Source organism: Muntiacus reevesi, chromosome 6, assembly GCF_963930625.1.
Source record: "Muntiacus reevesi chromosome 6, mMunRee1.1, whole genome shotgun sequence".
Taxonomy (NCBI): domain Eukaryota; kingdom Metazoa; phylum Chordata; class Mammalia; order Artiodactyla; family Cervidae; genus Muntiacus; species Muntiacus reevesi.
The window spans coordinates 10,528,462-10,548,255 of NC_089254.1; the positions used below are offsets into that span (position 1 = coordinate 10,528,462).

The 19,794-nt window shown below is 36.9% G+C and overlaps 1 protein-coding gene across 2 annotated transcripts in view; it reads left to right on the top strand.

Moving 5' to 3' along the window:
* The window catches only part of GNGT1 (G protein subunit gamma transducin 1), a 236,314-nt gene that overhangs the window by 42,671 nt on the left and 173,849 nt on the right, over positions 1–19,794 (top strand). For both annotated transcript variants that reach the window (XM_065939297.1, XM_065939298.1), the window contains one exon: positions 19,398–19,526. The gene's annotated coding sequence lies outside the window, so the exon portion shown is untranslated. The remainder of the gene's footprint in view (positions 1–19,397; positions 19,527–19,794) is intronic.

The window sequence follows — 19,794 nt, forward strand, 5'->3', positions numbered from 1 at the left end:
ATCGAACTATTGTAGAGTAGATATTATTTATTTCTAAAATATTTGCTGAAATTCACAAGCAAAGTCATCTGGGTCTGGAGTATATAGGAAGATTTTAAACAAGGAATTCAGTTTCTTTTATAGATATAGGGATATTTATGTTATCTATTTCTTTGTGAGTGAGCTTTGGTAGTTTATGTCTTTTAAGACATTTGTCTATTTCATCTAATTTGGTGAATTTAATGGCATAAAGTTGTTTTTAGTATTTCCTTATATTTTTAATGTCTTTAGAATCTGTAGTAATATAATTTACTAATTAATTGGATATCCTCTTTTTCCTGATTAGTCTTTCTAGAGGTTTGTTAACTTTATTTATATGCTTCAAGTACTAGATTTTGCTTGCATCTATTATTTATATTATTCTCTATTTTCCATTTTATTGATTTCTATTTTTGTCTTGTTCATTTTCTTTCTTCTGCAAGCTCTGTTTTTTTATGTGAATCATTTTTAAATTCTTTATTGAATTTGTTACAATATTGCTTCTGTTTTATGTTTTGGTTTTTTGGCTGTGAAGCATGTGTAATTTTAGCTCCCTCACCAGGTACCGAACCCACACCCCGTGCGCTGGAAGGTAAGTCTTAACCGCTGGGCCACCAGAGAAGTCCCTAGCTCTGTGTTTTAATTGATCATTTCTTTCTAATTTCTTATGTTACAAGTTGTGGTCATTGTTTTGAAACTTTTCTGTATATTCCCTAAATACTGTTTTAGTGGCATTCCATAAATTTTGATTTATTGTGTTTTATTTACACCATTTTGACCAATTGGATAAGGATGAAAGAGAGACAAAGGTCAATTTTTAATTAGGTACTGCAACAGAAAATTTGAATTTTCAAGCAGAATATGGGATTTTCAAACAGATTTTTTTACACAGAGTATTCAGACACAAAGCATTTAGAAAGGAACAAAGAAAGACAGCATCTGTACATCACAAATTAGTCATTTCCAGGTTAATGGGTGATGAGAAACACAAGTTCTGAATGTAATGGAAGAAATACTACCTCCCTAATAACAAAGTTATAAAATTTCTGGACTGAAATGGAGCTTTGAGGAAGCACATAAGCCAAGATTAAAAATTTATTCCAAGGATTTTCCTGGCAGTCCAGTGGCTAAGGCTTTGCCTTCCAAGGCAGGGGATGTGGGTTCAATCCCTAGTCAGGGAGCAAAGATCTCACATGTTTGCGACCAAAAAAAAAAAAAACCCACAACATAAAACAGAAGCAGTATTGTAACAATTTCAATAAAGATTTTAAAAATAGCCCACATCAAAAAAAAATCTTAAAAAAGTTTTTTTCAAAAAAGTTTATTTTAAATAAATAAACTTCAAAGAAGTTTATTTTATATGTAATATAAAAAGACAATATCCTAGGGCAAACTCAGCAGAGACACAGACGAGGGGAAGTAATGCCTAGTTGAATAAAGATCCTTATTTGCTCAGAAAAGTAACTGTGCTCTGAGTTTTATATGAGATTAGGTTTACCAATCAATGGTAAAGAGGAATTGGAATTTTTTTTTTTTTTTACAAAATTTCATTTTCATTTTATTAACACCAAAATCATTTTGTTTTGAGGTGTAGAGGGTTAACAATGCTGTGATAGTTTCTGGCAAACAGTGGAGGGGCTTATCCGTACATACACATGTATCCATCCAAGACATCATTTTCTATAAAAAATTATGCATGTGCTAAATGTAGAGAACACTAGATAGAGTTCTCTTTTCAGAGTATGGTTTCAGTAATGTTGTAGACTACAAAAGGTCCAGTTAAAGAGCCTAAATATTAATATACAGAGAGATTTCCAAACTTGGAGGATGTATTCTGCCACCATGGTCAAGATTCACGTGCTCATGATAAGCATGTGCTTGTGCGTGATAAGTTGCTTCAGTTGTGTCCAACTCTTTTCTGTCCCTGGGACTGTAGCCTGCCGGGCTCCAGTCCATGGGATTCTCCAGGCAAGAATACTGAAGTGGGTTGCCATGCCCTCTTCTAGGAGATCTTCCCAACCCAGGGGTCAAATTTGCATCTCTTATGTCAGGCAGGCAGGTTCTTCCCCACTGATACCACATAGGAAGCCCCATTTTAGGCATAAAAGAATATAAGTATGACTCTTTAATGAATATTAATTCGTCTGAGTGAACCACATGGCAATACACAATTGACTTTCAATTACACATTGCTTGAGAAGGTTGTTTTCCTTTTTGCCTCACAAGGGATGAGAACAATAGGCAGGAGACAATTTCTCTCTGCTCTATCTTGGATTCATCTGGAGTTCCAAAAGATTGCTTAGGCTCCCATTTTTTCTGTCTGTAGGAGGATGATGGGTGGTTGAAATATACATGACCTTAGTTTTGTAAGTTTCCCTTACAAACTCCTGAGTAAAGCCGATGTATCATGTAAGCTACAAAACATTAAGGAATCTGTCTAAACATCAGTGCATAACAGATGAAGATCCAAATGGAATTTGTCTAACACAGTCGTGGTCATTAAGGACTCCTAACTTGCACAACGTATGATAAAGTCCCCCCAACTTACATGAGTTTGACAGTCACCTCACTACTAAGAATAAGCTAAAAGTATACTTAATTTTTAGATGTATTAATGATGTGCTTTTTTCCTATTAATGTGTTTTTCACCAGTATGTGTACCAACATAATCATATGTGGTTTTAAATGAATTTTTAAATATCTCATATTACTCATATTTTGTAGTTCAGCATGACCCTCTTGAGGATATCCATCCTCCTCCATTTCCCAAGATCATGACAGGCTATTTCAGGCACTAAAATTAGGGGATGAATGAGGAATCAACCCTCTTTCCAAGTACCAAGTAAACAGAAGCCCAAAAAGACTGACCAGTGTACTACTGCTGCCTCTCAGCACCACACGAAGTTGCTGTTGCGAGCTTGAACCTGTACAGACCAATGCACTCTGGACTCACATCGGGGGTGAGGTTCTTGCTAGTTCCACCATGTACAGGCTGAACTGCAACTGGGTCCTAAGGGCCTCTGAGTCTGAGTCACCTAGTGTCAGAACTTGCCCTTTTCCATGAACATGATGGCCAAAGGCAACAAAGCTACAACCAGTGGCCCAAACCTATGTATGCATCTGTTTGTCCTGCAGTACATTTTGAGCTGTTTGTCTGCGTTTAATGCCCAAGATTGGCTTCCCAGGTGGTGCTAGTGGTAAAGAACCTGCCTACCAATGCAGAAGACACAAGAGATGCCAGTTCAATCCCTGGGTTGGGAAGATCCCCTGGAGGAGGGCATGGCAACCCACTCCAGTATTCTTGCCTGGAGAATCCCATGGATGGGGAAGCCTGCGGGCTACTGTTGACTGACTTTCAAAGAGTTAGACAGGACTGAAGTGACCTAGCATGCATGCAATGCTCAAGCTATTTTGCATACTCTGGATTTCTGGATTTTCTTGATAAGTTGGAGAGTTTGGCAAAACTGTGACTGCATCAGGATGGAGCTGAATAGCCAAGCCCCTTCTAATTAGTATTTCTCCTATGCCTCAGTCACAACTCAATCACTTCTATTTGTGACCCCTGCTGGTCCTCTATAGACACGAATGTTCAAATTGGAGACGATATAGAGAATAGAGAGGATGGAGGGAGTGTAACTTCTTAGGAATGACACAGACCCATAGTTCAATACAAAGTCAAAAGTAATTTGGGAATAACTTAGGCAGGAAGATCTTTACTTACTTGGAAATCATGTAGACAGACACAGTGAGTTAGGAAAGCTGAACAAGCAATCTCAAGCTGGGAAGAAAGTGAGGCCTGAGCCATCAAGAAAGAGGAGGTAAATGAATGGTTGGGAGTTTTAGCTGAGCAGAGACTGAAGTCCAGAGAAAAGATATCTTAATAACCTAATCTAATGAATGAAACTTCATCAGGCTGATTTAATAATGAGATACTGCTTATCAGTTATGTACTTAAACTATTTACTGCGAATACCCCACAATGTAGTAAAGTAGTTTGAATATGTGATTATCTTGCATTAAATAGACACTGAAGGGGAACTACCCAAGAAGAAGGGAAGTTTCATCAACAAGTTCTTGGAGATGGAAGTGTTTGCCCTTATTCCTTTATCAAGACCATCTCATACTCTATGTTCTTATTTAGACTTTGTCACCTCCCATTTGGAGTTCTGGCAAGTGTGTCTGACTTTAATCCATCTATCAAAACGGTGCTCAGAATAATCTTTAAAAATATAAATCTAATAATGCTACTCTCCCCTTCAATGCTTTCAACCTGTTATTATGATAAAATGTCAAATACTTAATGTACCCCCAAATGTCCTTAAATGATTTGGCCCCTGCCGGCCTGTCTAACCACATTTCTCCCTCCTGTCAGTCTAAGTCCCTGCCACTGGTCTTCCCAGGTCTTTAAGCGTACCAAGCTCCTTCTGGCCCTCAACTTTCACTCTTAATGGCCTTTCAGCCTGGAGTATTTTCCCTCTCAGCAACTCCTGCTTCTATTTAAGTCCTGTTTATCTTTATACCTCAGCACAACCACCACTACCTTAGGGATGCCTTTTTTGACTCACTAGATTTTTTAAATCTTATTTACTTATATTTATTATTTTGGGTTGCACTAGGTCTTCGTTGCTGCATGGGCTTTTCTCTAGTTGCAGCGAGTGGGGACTACTCTAGTCGCCGTGCACAGCCTTCTCATTGCAGTGGCTTCTCTTGTTGTGGAGCATGAACTCTAGGGTGCATGGGCTTCGGCAGTTGTGACACGTGAGCTTGGTTCCCCTGTAGCATGTGGGATCTTCCAGATCAGGGATCAACTCATGTCCCTTGCATTGGCAGGTGGATTTTTAACTGCTGGACCACCGGGAAGTTCTGACTCACTAGATTCAGTCAGGAATTCTGTTACATGGATTTTCTTCATAGCATTTAATTCAGCTGTAATTTAAAATTTTAATGCGGCTATTTGTCAATATTCATAAATGTACTAGACTGTAAACCCCATAAGGGCAGGCATGAATTTCTAGGCAGCTGCCTGCTTTATAGAAATTCATTAAACAATACCTTAGTATCAGTTTGAGCAGTAGATCTTAGATACGATGGCATGGGTGGCAGTCACTGTAGATCCAAGATTTAAGCAGGTAAAAAGGTAGGCATGAAATATAAGAACTAAATAGAATGGAAGTTATTAGAGGGTAAAAAATAAATGATGAAAATATAGCAGGCGCCATCAGGGATGCCAGCCAGATTTCAGCTCATCTGTAATCCTTGATCTACTGCTCTTGCCTTTCAAGAGTGGTGTATTGAGGAGTATTCTGAGCTTGCATTAGAACTCAGGTGGAAAAGAAATGTCATCAATTAATGGTATCTTTCTTGGCATGGGAGAGTGAAGTAGTCATGTGTGTGCTATAGATTGGCCATGTCTGTGTAAAGGTATTGCCAAGTAACTATTTTCCAAGACTCAATCTGCCAGTAATACTCAGTAAACCTAGCCTACTTTAAGAAATTACTAAAATAAGTAAATACTTACTAAATTTAGTAAGTATTTTAGTAATTACTTTACTAAAATACTTACTAAAATTAAGAAAACAAATTCAAATATCGAATATGAAAACCAAAGCTCAACCAAGCAGGAGAAAGCTTATAGGTGTAGTAACTGATTTCACCAAGGGGCTTTTACTTGTGGTGGACACCATAGTTAGCTTCATAGGTGGCATGATGATATTAACACTGTCGGGCTCCTCTGGTGCCTCAGATGGTAAAGAGTCTGCCTGCAATGCAGGAGACCCAGTTTTGATCCCTGGATTAGAAAGATCTCCTGAAGAAGGAAATGGCAACCCATTCCAGTATTCTGGTTTGGAGATTCCCAGTGACAGAGAAGCCTAGTGGCCTACAGTCCATGGGGTTGCAAAGAGTTGGACTTGACTGACCAAATTTTTTTTTTCCCCCAGCATTTACCATATTCCAGACAATATAAGATAGCTTTACATTTAACTCATTCAATTCCTCACAGTATCCTATGAGATAAATATCATTATCCCCATTTTATAGTTGAGAAACTGAAATTCAGAGAGATTGGGTAATTTATAAAACCTCTTAAAACACAATGCAAGAGCCAAGATTTTAATTGGGTTTTCATATGTGTGTGTGTGTGTGTATTTGTGTGTGCGTGTATATGCACACATGTATTCTTGACACTTGTTACTAAAAGCTCTGTTTCTATACAGCTTTTTAGGAAGACATTAAGATATACAAAACATACATCTGTGAATGAAGTAAACTCTTCCTAATTAAGAACAAATGTACCAATACTTTTCTTGAAATACTGAAATATGTAATTTTGCACCTCTAGAAGGAGAGCTGAAAGGAATAGCTTGTCACAAAACTATGATAATTTTTATTTCATGGAGTTATTTTTTATGTCACTGCAAAATGATTAATTGATGGTTTGTTTAATTACCCTTTGAAGCATCCAAGTAAAACTAATCAGCATGATATTTCTAGAGTCATCATTTTCTAATTTTTAATAAATAGTACTGTGTGACTTTCCCAATCGTAAAATAGTTTTAAACTTCCATAAGAATTCTTGAAAATGGTAACTTATAGCCATAATATATATATATGTGTGTATATTATGTATATATATGTGTGTATTTTATATATATATATATATATATATATATATATATATATAAACTTTTGACGTGGTCTGTTACTTTGATTGAGTCAAGATCTCTTAAGGAACTATCTATATAATGAGGTCTGTCTTGAGAAATGACTGTAGTTGATATAAATATGCCATAGCCACAAAAAGTAAAAATTCCTTGAATCTTTATAAGAGGAAGCACTTTGATAGTAAGAACTCCATAGCCTCAGTCAAGATCAACTATTTTTCTGAAATAAAAATATAGCAGCCTTCAGGACTACTGGTCTTATATTTTTCATAAGAAAGAGAAATATTCTAAAATGACAGGCAAAAACCATAGGCTGGGTATGATGACTGTGTCTGACAAATTATTTTACGCAAGTGGAAAGAATTTCTTTTGCTGTATCAGGAAGATATTCTGCCAATAACTCTTATCAATTATTCTCTCTCTCCATCTTTCTCTCTGTGTCTTATTTTTAAAACTTTTGTAAATAATAATTTAGTACCCCAAGGGACCTTGTCATGTTACCTAGCCCAGTTCATTACACCCAGGACTGAACTTAGAAGAGAGTGGCTGTTCTCTTGTGCTCTACTGCCACCAGGAAGTAACCATAATTGATCAATTAATTCTTCAGTTAATCCACTCCCAGTTAATCATGTGAGCTCTGGCTTTTTACAGCAGGTATTGTCAATGTGTTTCTGTAAAAGGCCAAATAACAAATATTTTTGACAATTGGGTTATATAGTCTGTAGCACACCTATTTAGCTGTGATGTTGTGGAATGAATGTGGTCATAGGCAATATGCAAATGAGTTTTTAAAGCGGGACTGTGTTTCAATATAACTTTATTTATAGAACAGAGATATATATGACCTCCAGGTTTGCCAACTTCTGCTTTGTACTGTCACTTGGGTCAAGATTCATCACTTCCTCCACCCAAGGTTAAGATTGTGCAGTAGAAATCCCATGACCTACATTTTCTAGACAAGATTAAGGTTTTTAGTGGTGCTAAACAAATTATCACCAGTCTTCTATTTAGGATCTGCAAAAGACCTTTGGGATACCACACAATAGGTGGAATTTCTTCTTGTCCCTCATTTGCCCTTTCTTCCTTCCTTCTTTCTCTTCCCTGTCTCCCCATCTCTTTTTCTCATATCAATAAATATTTTTTGAAGCCAAGATATATGTAAGGCTCTAGGGATACCTCATTGAATAAGATCTAGGTTTCTGACTTAGAGGGGAGGAAGTGAATAAAGAGACCATTTCCATAAAACAATTGAGATATTACAGTAGAAGTATGAAATTATATTTTATGAACAAACTGCCTCAGCTTTGGAGGAACAGTAAATATTTTCCAATCGGATACAATATCTAAGCTCGGAACTGAAAGACCAATCCAGGCCAATGTCAGAAAAAGGTAGTCTGGAAAGTGTCCCAGGAGACAAGGTTTCATATCACATCTGAAGGTATGAGAAACCACAGGGAGCTCGTTGGACTGCAAGAACAGAGTATGAGACGGCCTTGATGAAGGGTGGAGCTGAAGAGGCAGTCTAGGACTAGACCAGGAAGGACCTTCTGGGCACCCTAGTTCAGACCACCTCCTCTGTCCATGGTATTCTCTGGGCAAGAGTATTGGAGGGGGTAGCCATTCCCTTCTGCAGGGAATCTTCCTGACCCAGGGATCGAACACTGGTTTCCTGCACTGAAGGCAGATTCTTTACCACCTGAAAGGTGGCAGATTCTTTACCAACACCAGGGAAGCCCTCAGTTTTAATAGGATAGCTTAAACAGCCTCTTATTTTCTTTTGTGATCCCAAATGTTGGGTTCTTGTGTGTGTGCATGCGTGCATGCTCGGTCCCTAAGTGGTGTCTGACTCTGTGACCCCATGGACTGTTGCCCGCCAGGCTCCTCTGTTCATGGGATTTCCCAGGCAAGAATACTAGAGTGGGTTGTCGTTTCCTTCTCCAGGGCATCTTCCTGATCCAGGGATCAAACCTAGTCTCCTGCATTGGCAGGCAGGTTCTTTACTGCTGATCCACTGGGGAAGTCCCATCCCAAGTGTTACCCCTTCAGTCTGTTTACCGCACTATTGCCAGAATGATCACAGTCTAGGTAGTTCATGTATATCCCCACTTAAATTCCTTCAGGGGATACTCATTGCTCTCAGAATTATTTCCAACCACTTAATAAGACCCTAGATCCCATCATGTTGTGGCCCTGACTATGTCTCCATCCTCCTCTTTTGTCAGCTTCATCTCTGTGCTCTGTTTATTCTTTTGTTTAGGCCCTTAATATCTTCCAAAAGTATTTTTATATTATCTTTTGTTATGTTTATTCCTATATTTGTCATAAACACCCTATAGCCTTTGTTGCTATTGAAAACAGTGTCTATTGTTTTAATTACATTTTCTAATATCTTGTTTATTGGTACAGAAATGCAATTGATTTTTGCATGTTGGTCTTCTGTCTAGTATTCCCGCTGAACTCTCCTATTAATTTTAATAGTTTTGCATTCTTTGGGGTTTTCTAAATAGGCAGTTTATATCAACTGCAAGTTATTTAGCTATTCTTCCATTTATTTCTTTTATGTGCTTGCATTTTCTTGTACTTTTGAACTGCCTAGTACTTTCAGTACAGGATGGGATCGATGTGGTATTAATGGACATTTTTGTCTTGCTCCTGATTTTAAGGGATTGATTTTACATTCATATTGAATATGCTATTTGTCTTGGTTTTTTTTAATCAGATTAATTTTAACACAAACTAATGTTTCATTGTATTGATTTTCCCACCCGCGTCTATGGAGATGATCATGTAATGTAAAGTGAAGATTAACATAAACAGATTTTCTAATGTTGATTCAGTTGTGAATATCTGAAATACATACAGCTTTTTCAAAACACATTAATGGATTATATCTCTTAATATTTTATTTAGATTTCAGATTTATGTTCATAATTGAGATTAGTCTGTATTTTTTTATTCTCGTAAGATTCATATCCACTTTGAAGGGTAAGACAATGCTGACTTCATAAAATGGTTTGTCTTATGGAGAATGCCTTCTTCTACAATTTCTAGAAGGCTTTGTAAAATAATGGACGTGACTGCCTTTAAATTTTGGCAGAATTCAGCTTAAAATCATCTGAACCTGGCATTTTATTTGTGGATATATATTAACTTCTTATTTAATTTTTAAGAACAGTTTAAGGACTCACCTTTTCTATGCTTTGTTTTAGTGAAGTTATTTTTTCCCTGGAATTTTTGACCTAAGTTTTCAAATATATTCTTATTGTCTATATATTGAAATATATTCTTATGCATATATTCTTACGCATCTTTGTTGTAAGAGTTCATTTATTTTTAAGTATTTTTATTTGTGGCTGGTTTTTTTTTTTCTTCATCAATATTGTCCAAGATTTATAAATTTTATTAGGTCTTTCCTTGGATCAAATTTCAGCTTTGTTGGTGTTGACTGAAAGAAAAAAAAACACCACCTAGATGCTCAAAATTATGTTTTATTCCACACACTTACTGAGGACATTAACCTGGGGACAGACTTCATCTAGCTCTGAGGGACTGTTCCCAAGAGGTAAGGGAAGGGCTAGTATATGAGTTTTGCAAACAAAACAAAAACAAATCCTAGGTAATCGGAGCATCAAGAGATTACTATTTAAAGAAAAACCAGACATCTCGAGTTAATAAATTTAGCACTTCTCTATGTTTGGGAAGGTGCAGGAGTCTGGGCTTACTGAAATCGTTCCATTGATGTACACCTTAACTATCCAGGGCTGAGCAACTAACACTTCATTTTTCACAAGAAAATGCCCTGTTGTGTTGAAATTTATTGAGACTTGATAAAACGGCCTAAAGGGTGGCCAATTTTAGTAAATGTTCTAGGTTCAGTGAAAAATGTATATGTATATCTGTACATATGTGTATATAGATATATGTATGTTTTATTAAAGTAGAGTTGATTTACAATGTGTTAATTCATGCTGTACGGCAGAGTGACTCAGTTATACACATATATACACTCTTTTTCATAATGGTTTGTCCCAGGAGATTGGATATAGTTCCCTGTTCCATAGAGTAGGACCTTGTTTGTCTATTCTAAATGTAACGGTTTGCATCTACCAACCCCAAACTCCCAGTCTGTTCCTCCCATTTCCCCCCTAAAATGTATGTTTGTAAGGAATATGTACTAGCTTTATATACATGGGTTATACGTTTATAATTTTCATTACTTTGAACTTATTAGTTCTGTTGTTCAATTTTTGTGTCTACTAGGGATTGTTTTCTTGAGCTATAAATGACTAAGTGTTAAATGGTGGAATTACTTTTTTGCTGTTCTCTTTATTTACTTTTTTTGCATGGTATCTTTTTAAATTTTGCTGTAAAGAATCAGCCTACCAATGCAGGAGACGCAGGAGACATGGACTCGATTCCTGGGTGATCCCTGGGTCAGGAAGATCCCCTGGAGGAGGAAATAACAACCCATTCCAGCATTCTTGCCTGGGAAATTTCTGTGACAGAGGAGCCTGGAGTTGCAAAGAGTGGGACACAACTGAGTGACTGAGGCACACATGCATATTAAATATATACAAATTTAGAAAAGTCACATGTTTCTGATTTAAATTTTTTATCAATATGCAAATGTTTCTGTTGGAAGTAAGGTGTGGCCTTCGTCTTACCACCCAACAAAAGAAAATTAAATTCCCTTAGAGGAAAAACAGCAGCAGACACTCTACAATGTTACACATGGTGTTCAGTATTAAAATAAAAATGTATGAAACTACCTAAGTGACAAAATGATAAAAAGCAAAGTATTTAATAGAAATAGACTCATAGGTGAACTAGATTTTGGAAGTATTTTATGTGAACTCTAAAATAATTATGATTAATATATTCAAGAAAATAGATGTGAAAGTGGAGTATTTCACAAGAGAATTAGTTTCTCAGCTTTTAGATTTCCCATCTTACAAAGTGTGGGATTAGGAAAATATATCTGAGAAAAAGATGTGCGGAATGTCAGGCTTAATCTCTGTAGTTTCTTAAACTCCATGATTTTGGTCCCTCAAGTCCTTGCTGAGTTGGTAGCATTAAACTCCATTTGTCTTCCTAGCATTGTGAGAATGTTAAAGGGTTAGAATTGCTGCTTTCTGCACGATCTCTAGGTTGACAACAATTATGTGTGCATGCTTAGTCACATACAACTCTTTGGTGACCCCATGGACTGCAACCCACCAGGCTCCTCTGTCCATGGATTTTTCCAGGCAAGAATACTGGAGTGGGTTACCATTTCCTCCTCCAGGGGATCTTCCCAACCCAGGGATTGAACTCGCATCTCTGTCTCTTGCATCTCCTGTGTTGGCAGGTGGATTCTTCACCACTGTGCCACTTAAGAAGCCCCCTGATAGCAATTACGTATTAGCAAATATTTCAAGGAGAGACAGGGCAAAGAATGTCATGGCCTCATCAAAGTGTTTCTATCCTGTCTGTCATGTAGCCTGTTTCAAGTTCTGGATGTCAATGCAACTCTCTAGTATGTTCAAATAGTTGTTTATCCATTTGCATTACAGTCAACAATTATTCCTGATGGAAGGTCAGTCTTTTACAAACTCCTTTACCATAGACAAAAGTGGAAATCATCAGTATTTTCCTTTTAACATGATAAGTTAATTGATTTTTATTCGTTTTAACTACAAATATATTGAGGTGCATTGTTATGATTTTTCCAGTCCTTTTTTCTCCCTTTAATATCTCTTTTCATTTTTTTCTCTGCCTGTTCAAAGTATAATGTAAGATATATACATGTCTAATATTTTAGTGATTCCCTTGAAAATTTTAACATTCATATGATTTAACTGTAGTCTAGTTATCTTGTCTGTCTTCTGAAACAAATCAAGAATTTCAAATATTAATATTTTATTTTCATATACCTTCTCTCCTGAGTTAAATGCTTTTATTATTTGCTATTTTAGTTTCTCTTGTTTATTTAATCCCTAAACATATACATTAGTATTATTTCATGCTTATTATTTCATATTTTCATTTAACATGCTTACCATTTTATTTTTTATCATCCCTTCTTGAACATCTCAAATTCTCCTCTGATATAAGCTGATGTTGGTATTTGTTTCTTGAGGCATTATTTTCTTTAGACTTAATTGAGAGTATATTGCTGGTAAAGTTTCTAAATTTCTGTTTGTCTAAAACAATGGATTTCAAAGTATACACTATAGAACTCTGGGGAACCCAAGATACTTTCAGAGGAGTCATAAAACTCTTTTCATAAAAATACTAAGATCTTATTTGCATTTTCTACTTTATTGACATTTGCACAGGTGTTGAAAAGCAGTGGTGGTTAAAACTGGCTCCTTAGGAAGGTTTTGATGAAGCAGTAAAAATTACTAATTTGATTACATTTTAACACTTGAAAACTTTTTTTTATTATTTTTTTTCAAGGAAGGGAAAATATGCATAAAGCATTTTGCATACTAAAAAGTACATAGGTTGTCCGGGGGAAAAGCGTTCATCTAATAGTTTGAGTACTGGAGTGGGTTGCTATTTCCTTCTCCAACTGGGTCTCATAAACCATTATACACCAACACTTGCACACTACAGAAAACAGTGCCAGTGATATAATTAGAGATTCTAAGTGAAAATTGGGCTTCCCTGGTGGCTCAGACGGTAAAGAATCTGCCTGCAATGAAGGAGACCCGGATTCAGTCCCTGGTTTGGGAAGATTCTCTGGAGAAAGGAATGGTTATCCACTCCAGTATTCTTGCTTGGAGAATTCCATGGACAAAGGAGCCTGGCAGGCTACAGTCCATGGGATTAATATCCACCAACATGAGCCTGACAGCTTCCCAATGTATAAAGACTTTTCTGGAAAGCTTGTTAGAGATATTAACAGATATAATTTTTATATTGTGTAATGAAATGTGTCAACATTTAGAAGGTCTAAATAACTCACTGACCCAATACTTTCCAAATGACCATTGTGTGCTATTACAAAATCTTGCCTGGATAAAAGATTTATTCAAAATTCAAGATAGACAAATCACTTTAATGTGGCAGAGTAAAGATTATTTTTTGATATGGTTTCAGATTCTATATTACAAATAATCTTTAAGAAACTACTACTTATCAAGCTTTGGTTTGGTATCAAATTACCTTAAAAAGACTACTAAAATACTTCTCTCTTTTCTAATTATATATTTAGATTTTCTTTGGGCTTCTCTGGTAGCTCAGATTGTAAAGAATTGGCCTGCAATGCAGGAGACCTGGGTTCGATTCTTGGGTTGGGAAGATCCCCTGGAGGAAGGCATGGCAGCCATTCCAGTAATCTTGCCTGGAGAATTCCGTGGACAGAGGAGCCTAGTGGGCTATAGTCCAGTTTTTCAACCAAATCAATATGTCACCATAGAAGGAATTTTTATTTTCAAAATGGAAGGAAAAGTTCCAAGTCCAGATGGCTATTGTTGTTATCATTCAGTTGCTCAGTTGTGTCCAACTGTTTGCGACCCCATGGACTGCAGCATGCCAGGCTTCCCTCTCCATCATCAACTCCTGGAGTTTACTCAAACTCATGTCCACTGAGTTGGCGATGCCATCCAACCATCTCATCCTCTGTTGCCCCCTTCTCCTCATGCCCTCAATCTTTCCCAGGGATTTTTCCAATGAGCCAGCTCTTCACAGCAGGTGGCCAAAGTATTGGCATGATTATAGAGAATAACAAGAGGGTCAGAACTGAATTACTCTCCCCACAAGTGAGTGTTAAGACAGAGCAAACCCTTGGTGTTCCCAATGGTCTCGAGGCTGGGGAAGGTCTTTAGTTTTGGAGGTGAGCAAAGCAAAGTGCCTTAAAGACAGCCAGTGCAGCCCTTCACTTTGTCTCAAAGGGTTGCATTTTAACCTTTCAGGACACTTTGAGGATCATTCTTCTGAGATCAGTTCTCATTTAATTAAATTCATTTTTTAACTGATAAATACTTCTTATTTAATTTACGTGTTTCCTGGACTTGTTTGGCTTTATTAGAATAGCCTATATTTGATTTTAAGTTCCCAGAAGGAAGAAACTAGATTTGTTTAGTTCCTTTTGGAATGGCCAGGCATGGACCACAGCCAAATTTGTACATAATAAACTGATGGTGATTAATTTTCTCTTCTCTGGAGTGTGGTTTATGGCACAAAGTAGATACTCTTATCTTTCTTACTAATCTAATTAAAGTTTACCCTTGTCTGTACTACCCAGGAATTTATAATAATGAAGAAAATAGTGCAGATACAAATATAACTACTTGAAATTCCCACTAAGACAATGGGTAGGGTTGCAAAAGTTTGATTGTATGTCAGTTGTTCAGGAGTTGGAAGACATTTTTCTTTGGGAGAAAATATCACACAGAATATATCTCTTGGTGAGGTCAAGTCTAAATATATCTGAAATACAGTATTGTATAAATACAAATAATAATGCAGTGTTTCTGAGGGAACTGTATATTCAAAGTTTTCTGTCAAACAAACAGCCCATGTCAGTAGAGAAATAGTTGATCTTTTCCATTAATATACTGCCTTCTGGGTAGTAAAAGCAGAGACTCCCTGAGATCTAAGCCACTGAAAGTGTTCTGGTATAGGAACTTGAGCTGGATAGGAAATGGGGACAAGACTACAGAGGTGAGATAGTGACTCTGATAAGGAGGAGATTGGGGCTTCCCAAGTGTCACTAGTGGTTAAAAAAAAAAAAAAAATCTGCGTGCCAATGCAGAAGACTCATAAGTCACAGGTTCAATCCCTAGGTCAGGTTGATCACCTGGAGGAGGGCATGGCCACCCACTCTAGTATTCTTCCCTGAAAAATCCCATGGACAGAGGAGCCTGACAGGTTATAGTCCATGGGATCGCAAAGAGTCAGAGATGACTGAGCAACTGAGCACACATATATTCATATATAAGTCTGTGCTTTGAGTTTTGATCTATCAGTTCCTCTTATCCTCAATATTTTCATGGCCACAACAACACAACCGGGGCGTCAGGGAAGAAAGAGATTGAGAACACAAGATTAATTGTAGGGAAACAGTTGAATATGATTTTTATATATCCACTTTAATGATTTTCCTTTTAACTAACAAGTTTTAGTGAATGCTTTCAAGAGACTAATACCCTGGAGTTGCCTGTTCTCAACACTAATGGCTTTTGGTAGGAATTAGCAAAATCCATAGCATACTTAAAATGAAAGATTTTTTTTCCTTCTACTGGACAAAAAAAGTCAAAATAGATGGGGTAAAATAGATAATGATATAGGAAAATCCTGAGAAACTCAAAGGCTAACATTCATTACATCAAATGTTGTTTATAGGAGGGAATCAACTTGATCCCACAATACAACAATCTCATTTCCCACTAAACAAACAACCAAAGAAAAACAAAAAGCCCACATATTGTTGGGTGGTGGTTTATTTGCTAAGTCGATCTGACTCTTGCGACCCCTCCAGGCTCCTCTGTCCATGGGATTTTCCAGGTAAGTATACTGGAGTGGGTTGTCATTTTCTTCTCCAGGGGATCTTCTTGACCCAAGGGATCAAACCCGGGTCTCCTGAATTGCAGGCAGATTCTTTACTGACTGAGCTACTGTTTACTAAAGTTTATTTTTCATCACCATGCAGATAGAAGTAGGTTCCTAACAGCAATGAGCTAGGAGTAGAAAAAATAAATCATACAATAAATGTCTTTTGCTCTGTTTAGTCTTAAGGTCTATACTTTTTCATTGTAAATAAAGATAGCAACATTCTGTGTTTTTATGCTCATTAATCAGCCAGTAACTTCATTGATTCTTCCTGTTAGACAACTCTATTCAGAAAAGTACCAAGATAGCAGATTGCCTTACTTACAGAACAACCACACATGTAGCAGTGAAGATTTATCAAAAAGCACACAATCTCTTCTTTTCTGCCTCCATCCCTTTGACAGAGTATTTTAGCAACACTGCTGAGTACATTGGTGCTTTATAATAGGAAGACAAGAATTCTGTTATTTTTCTTTGGTAAGATGAAATGTTATAATAATAAAGAGGGTTAAAATAGTGAAAAGTTCTTTTTCCTTTAAGAACAAGCACTATGTATTAATCTGTACTCAGTTTGTTGGCTCAAATGGAAATTGGGGGGATTTTAATCTTTTCAAATTCATTTTAAACTTATAAACAGTAAATTTCAGTCTTTATGTTACATGGTTCTATGAGATTTAACAAATGCACAGAGTCCCATAAACATGACCATAATCAAGATTCAGAACAATTTAACACTCTCCCGCAAGATGTCCTCAGATTTATACTTTATAGTCAGAAATAATTGATGCTTTTGAACTGTGGTGTTGCAGAAGACTCTTGAGAGTCCCTTGGACTGCAAGGAGATCCAATCAGTTAATCTTAAAGGAAATCAATCCTGAATATTCATTGGAAGGACTGATACTGAAGCTGTACCTCCAGTACTTTGGCCACCTTATGCGAAGAACTGACTCATTGGAAAAGCCCTTGATGCTGGGAAAGATTGAAGGCAGGAGGAGAAGGGGACGACAGAGGATGAGATGGTTGGATGGCATCACCGATGCAGTGGACATGAATTTGAGTAGACTCTGGGAGTTGGTGATGGACAGGGAAGCCTGGCGTGCTGCAGTCCATGGGGTTGCAGAGTCGGACACGACTGAGCAACTAAACTGAACTGAACTGAACTGAACCACTGATCTGTTCTATACCCATAAAGTTTTATAATTCCCAGAATGTCAAATAAAACTATTCATCTTCATATAGTATGTAAACTTTTTAGTCCAACTTGTTTCAACCAGTATATTTGAAATTTACATGTTGTTGTAGATACCATGCCCCCCTTTTTAAAAGTTCAGTGAACCATTTTATTCTCAAGTAGTTTTCCTTTAAACAGAGTTAATACAGTTTGACTGTTCATTCTCTAGATGAAGGACATGTGGATTGCTTCTTGTTTTGGTAAATGAACCTGCTGTAAACATTTGTGAGCAGGTTTTCATGTGAGCATGTTTTTATTTTACTTGTATAAATACCTATGAGTAGGATTTCTGAATAGGAAGTTACAAGCATGTTTAACTTTATAAGAAACTGACAAGGTACTTTTCTTAGTGGCTGTACCATTTGCATTTCTACCAGTAATGCCTGAGATTCCTACTTGCTGTTTTGCATCTTTGCCAGAACTTAGTTTTGCAGGTGTCTTTGTGGTTGTTTATTTGTTTGCTCTGTGGTCATTCTAACAGATGAGTTCTTCCCACTTCACGTATGCAGTCATGTCCAACTCTCTGTGACACTGTAGACTGTGGCCCACCAGGTTCCTCTGTCCATTGGCTTTTTCATGCAAGAATACTGAGTGGGTTGCCATTTCCTACTCCAGGGAATCTTTCTGACCCAGGGATCTAACCTGGGTCTCCTATGTCTCCTGCATTGCAGGTTGATTCTTTACCCACTGAGCCATCTGGAAGACACCAATAGATGGGTAGTGAAATCTTTCTCTGTTTTAAATTTCTATTTCCATAATGAATCTTGATGTTGATTTTTTTTGATGCCCTTATGTGCTGTCTATATTTTCTTTCATGAACTATTTGTTTACATCTTTTCCTCATTGTTGTTGAGTTTTCTTATCATTGAGTTTTGTGAGTTTTTCATGTATTCTCAATACAAGTTCTTTGTTAGATAAGAAATTTAAAATATTTTCTCTGAGCTTGTGGCTTGTTTTGTTTTTTTTTTCATTCCCTGTCTTTCAGAGACCAAATGTTTTTCATTTCAATGACCTAATTAATCATATTTTTCTTTTATGGAATATGTATTTGATGTCATGTCTAAGTACTCAGTGTCTCACCTGAGATGTTGAAGATTTTCTCTTACAGTTTTTTATGTCTATGTACACTTATGTACATTTATGTACACTTTGTACACTTATGTCTATGATCCATTTGGAATCAATTTTTACATAAGATGTACAATATATATTAAGATTTTTAAAAAATATGGATGACCTATTGTCCCAACACCATTTGTGGAAGATTCTCATTTCCTTACCAAATTGGTTTTGCACTCTTTTTCAAAATTCAGTTGCACTTTCGTGTGTAAGTCGATATCTGGATTCTATTCTGATCCTTTAATTTATATGCACATTCTCTTGCCAAAACCACATTGTTTGATTACTGTTGTTTCTAGTGAATTTTAAATTAAGTACTATAAATCCTCTAATTTTATTTTATTTTAAAATTTTGGCCATTTTCATTCCTTGATTTTCTGTAACTATGAAATACCTCTTTTCATCCTTTTTCTTTTACTCAATCTATATGAAGAAGAACTGAAGTGAAATGAAGTTGCTCAGTTGTGTCCGACTCTTTGCGATCCCATGGACTGTAGCCTACCAGGCTCCTCTTTAGAACAGAGCTCTAAAATTGAGGCTGAGAAATATCCCAGGTTTAGGAATGGAGGAGAAGTGGGGATTTGGGGGAAATGGAAGAAATTAAAATGAGTGAGGCACTTAGGATGGTTCGAACTGGGGAAAAAGATTAGCCTGGGGCTTGGGTGTATATCTAGCAATCAAGGAACTACCACTTAGGTATATAAAGCACCTGAGACCCTGGGGCTTCCTGCCAGAGGATGATGAGCCTGAGTGGGTTCTTCAGTAGAGGTACCACCATTAACCGTGTGCATCTCTCCCTTTTCCTTTCTGTTTGTTTGGATCTCTTACAGTGTTCACGTGTTGGAGAGACTTCTTTTGGTCCCCAGTGCTGACCCGTCTCTGTGTGGAGACTGGTTCCTGGGACCTCTTCAGTTGAAAGTGGTGAGAAGACCAAAAAGCTGTGTCTGCATTACTATCCAGTAAGTCTGACTACTCCTAAGCAAGAATGTGGGTATATTTTCATCCCTTGAGTTCTTTCAGGTTAGCACATAGATTTGGGAAATTGTCCTCTCTTTGCTTTTATGAAACTGTAAATAGATCAACATTTGGGCTCATTTACCCTTTTCTAAAATAAACAAGCTCCAGGTGCAATACTGTTCAGTTAGAGAAATCAGAAGCTGTGATAAAGGGGCAAGAACTTCTAGTTATGTAGAGAACTCGGAGCTGTAGGTGTAGCTCAGTCACAGT